This window comes from Felis catus, chromosome A2, assembly GCF_018350175.1.
Source record: "Felis catus isolate Fca126 chromosome A2, F.catus_Fca126_mat1.0, whole genome shotgun sequence".
Lineage (NCBI taxonomy): Eukaryota > Metazoa > Chordata > Mammalia > Carnivora > Felidae > Felis > Felis catus.
The window spans coordinates 30,763,883-30,768,944 of record NC_058369.1 but is presented as its reverse complement, the minus strand read 5'-3'; positions in this window follow the sequence as shown (position 1 = coordinate 30,768,944).

Below are 5,062 nucleotides of genomic sequence, written 5' to 3'. Positions count from 1 at the left end.
AAGTGCCACCTAGTGGAAAATGGAGCTGTTACACCAAGCCCCATCCAACTGTGCCAATCAAGCCCCAGAGGACCACCACAAGTCTCCACACCTGCTTAGTTTGTGGACTGTAAAGTGCTTCAGATTTCATTCTGTTCATTGGCCATCTATTCATTTTTTTTCTTTTTCTTTTCTTATTCATGGATACAGAAAGAGAAATAATTTATTTTTGTGTTCCATTTTTATAAAAATATTTTTAAAAATTTACTATATTTTTCATTTTTTGTAATTTTTTAAATTCTATTTTACTTTTTTCATTTCAGTTTATTCTATTTTATTGTATACATTTTTTAAATTGTTAAAAGTTTTCTTATTTTTCTTTTCTTTCCCTTGTTTCTCTTTTCTATCAAGCTTCTTTCAACAACCAGACCAAAGCACACCTAGGATCTAATTTTCTTTATTTCATTTTTTTGTGTTGTTTTAATTTTTTAATTTTAATTTTATTAATTCTTTTTCTTCCTCCAAAATGACAAAACAAAGGAATTCATCCCAAAAGAAAGAACAGGAAGAAATGACAGTCAAGGACTTAATCAACACTAATATAAGCAAGATGTCTGAGGGAGAATTTAGAATAACGATAATAAGGATACTACCTGAGGTTGAAAAACGCATAGAATTTCCTTCTGTGGAGATAGAAGTAAAATCTAGTCAGGATGGTATTAAAAATGCTGTAACTGAGATGAGATGCAATCTCGAATAGATGCCACAGCAGCAAGGGTGGATGAAGCAGAGCAGCAAATCAGTGATATAGAAGAAAAAATTATGGAGAATAATGAAGCAGAAAATAAAAGAGGGAAAGTAAGGCAAAAGTGCACGATTTAAGAATCAGTGACTCATTAAAAAGGAATAACATCTGAATCATAGGGATCCCAGAAGATGAAGAGAGAGAAAAAGAGGTAGAAAGTCTATGTGAGCAAATCATAGTGGAAAACTTTCCTAACCTGGGGAAAGACATAGACATCAAAATCTAAGAAGCAAAGAGAACTGCCATTACATTAAACAAAAACTAGCCATCAATAAGGCATATCATAGTCAAATTCACAGAATACACAGACAAGGAAAGAATTATGAAAGCAGCAAGGGGGGGAAAAGTCCTTAAATTATAAGGAAAGACAGATCAGGTTCACAGCAGACCTATCCACAGAAACTTGGCAGGCCAGAAAGGAGTAGCAGGATATATTCAATGTGCTGAATCAGAAAAATATGCAGCCAAGAATTATTTATCCAGGAAGGCTTTCATTCAAAACAGAAAGAAAGATAAAGAGTTTCCCAGACACACAAAAACTAAAGGAGTTCATGACCACTAAACCAACCCTGTAAGAAGTTTTAAGGGGGACATGCTGCAGGAAGAAAAGATGAAATAAAACCAAAAAGACCAAAAGCAGCAAAGACTAGAAAGGACCAGAGAACACCACCAGAAACTCCAACTCTACAGGCAACACGATGGCAATAAATTAATATCTTTCAGTACTCACTCTAAATGTCCCTGGATTAAACTCTCCAATCAAAAGACATAGGGTAACAGAATGGAAAGAAAACAAGATCCATCTATATGCTATTTACAAGAGACCCATTTTAGACCTAAAGATACCTTCTGATTGAAAGTGAGGGGTTGGAGAACCATCTATCATGCTAATGGTCACCAAAAGAAATCTGGAGTAGTCATGCTTATTTAAGACCATTTAGATTTTAAAATAAAGACTATAATAAGAGATGAAGGGCATTATATCATTAAGGGGTCTATCCACCAAGAACATCTAACAATTACAAACATTTATGCCCCCAATGTGAGAGCACCCAAATACATAAATCAATTAATCACAAACATAAACTCATTGATAATAATACCAAAATAGTAGGGAACTTCAACACCCCACTTACAACAATGGACAGATCTTCTAAGCAGAAAATCAACAAGGAAACAATGTCTTTGAATGACACACTGAACTAGATGGACTTAACACATATATTCAGAACATTTCATCCTAAAGCAGCAGAATACACATTCTTCTTGAGTGAACACGGAACATTCTCCAGGATAGATTACATACTGGGACACAATCAGCCCTCAACAAGTACAAAAAGATGGAGATCATACCATGCATATTTTCAGACCACAATACTTGAAGCTCAAAATCAACCACGAGAAAAATTTGGAAAGACAGCAAATATTTGGAGATTAAAGAACATCCTACTAAAGAACGAATGGGTTAACCAAGAAGTTAAAGAGGAAATTAAAAGTACACGGAAGCCAATGGAAATGATAACACTACAGCCCAAACTTCTGAGATGCAGCAAAGGCAATCGTAAGAAGACAGTATATAGCAATCTAGGCCTTCCTAAAGAAGGAAGAAATATCTCAGATACACAACCTTACCTTACACCTTAAAGAGCTGGAAAAAGAACAGCAAATCAAACCAAAAACCAGCAGAAGATGGGAAGTAATAAAGATTAGAGTAGAAATCAATGCTATTGAAATCAAAATAACAGTAGAACAGATAAATAGAAACAGGAGCTGGTTCTTTGAAAGAATTAACAAATTTGATAACACCCTAGCCAGATATATCAAAACGAAAAAGGAAAGGACCCAAATAAATAAAATCAACAATGAAAGAAGAGAGGTCACAACCAACACTGCAGAAATACAGGCAATAATAGAATATTATGAGCAATTATAAGCCAATAAATTGGGCAATCTGGAAGAAATGGACAAATTTCTAGAAACATATAAACTAAAACTGAAACAGAAAGAAATAGAAAATTTGAACAGACCCATAACCAGTAAAGAAATCGAATCAGTAATCAAAAATCTCCCAAAAAACAAGAGTCCAGAGACGGATGACTTTCCAGGGGGATTCTACCAAACATTTAAAGAAGATTTAACACCTATTCTTTTGAAGCTGTTCCAAAAAATAGAAATGGAAGGAAAACTTCCAAATTCATTGTATGAAGCCAGCATTATCTTGATTCCAAAACCAAAGACCCCACTAAAACAGAAAATTATAGACCAATTTCCCTGATGAACATGGATGCAAAAATTCTCAACAAGATACTAGCCAACAAGATGCAACAATACATTAAAAGAATTATTCACCACAATCAAGTGGGATTTATACCTGGGACACAGGGCTGGTACAATCTCTGCAAATCAATCAATGTGATACAATACATAAATAAAATTGATCCTCTCAATAGATACAGAGAAAGCATTTGACAAAATACATCATCCCTTCTTGATAAAAACCCTCAAGAAAGTAGAGATAAAAGGACCCTACATCATTATCATAAAAGCCATATATGAAAGATCCACTGCTAATATCATTATCAATGGGGAAAACCTGGGAGCTTCCCCTAAGGTCAGGAACATGACAGGGATGTCCACTTTCGCCACTGTTATGCAACATAGTGTTGGAATCCTAGCCTCAGCGATCAGACAACACAAAGAAATAAAAGGCATGCAGATTGGCAAGGAGGAAGTCAAACTTCAACTCTTCACAGACGACATGATACTCCCTATGGAAAACCCTAAGATTCCACAAAAAAACTGCTAGAACTGATCCATGAATTCAGCAAAGTCACAGTACATAAAATCAATGCACAGAACTTGGTTGCATTTATGTACACCAATAATGAAACAGCAGAAAGAGAAATCAAGCGATAAATCCCATTTACAATTGCACAAAAACCCATAAAATACCTAGGAATAAACCTACAAAGATATGAAAAACCTATACGCTGAAAACTGTAGAAAGCTTATGAAAGAAATTGAAGAAGATACACACACAAAAGGAAAAATGTTGCATGCTCCTGGATTGGAAGAACAAATATTGTTAAAATGTCAATACTCCCCAAAGCAATCTACATATTCAATACAATTCCTATCAAAATAACACCAGCATTCTTCAGAGAGCTAGACATACAATCCTAAAATTTATATGGACCCAGAAAAAAACCCGAGTAGCCAAACCTCAAAAAGAAAACCAAAGCTGGAGACATCACATTTCCAGACGTCAAGATGTATTACAAAGCTGTAATCATCAAGACGGTATGGTACTGGCACAAAAACATACACATAGATCAATGGAACAGAAGAGAAAACCCAGAAATAGACCCACAAACGTATGGCCAACTAATCTTTGACAAAGCAGGAAAGAATATCCAAAAGAATAAAAACAATCTGTTCAGCAAATGGTGTTGGGAAAAATGGACAGCAGCATGCAGAAGATTGAACCTGGATCACTTTGTTATACCATACACAAAAATAAACTCAAAATGGATGAAACACCTGAACATAAGACAGGAAGCCATCAACATCTTAGAGGAGAAAGCAGGCAAAAACCTTTTTGACCTTGGCCGCAGAAACTTCTTGCTAGACATGTCTCTGGAGGCAAGGGAAACAAAAGCAAAAATGAACTATTGGGACCTCATCAAAATAAAAAGCTTCTGCACAGCAAAAGAAACAATCAGCAAAACTAAAAGACAACCAATGGAATGGGTTAAGATTTTTGCAAATGACATATCAGATAAAGGGTTAGTATCTAAACTCTATAAAGAACTTACCAAACTGAACACCCAAAAAACAAATAATCCAGTGAAGAAATGGGCAAAAGACATGAATAGACACTTCTCCAAAGAAGACATCCAGATGTCCAACTGACACATGAAAAGATGCTCAACATCACTCATCATCAGGGAAATACAAGTCAAAACAACAATGAGATACCACCTCACACCTGCCAGAATGGCTAACATTAACAACTCAGGCAATGACAGTTGTTGGCGAGGATGCAGAGAAAGAGGATCTCTTTTGCACTGCTGGTGGGAATGCAAACTGGTGCAGCCACTCGGGAAAACAGTATGGAGGTTCCTCAAAAATTAAAAATAGAACTACCCTATGACCCAGCAATTGCAATATTAGGTATTTATTAAGAGGACACAGGTGTGCTGTTTTGAAGGGGCACATGTACCCCAATGTTTATAGCAGCACTATTGACAATAGCCAAAGTATGGGAAGAGCCTAAAT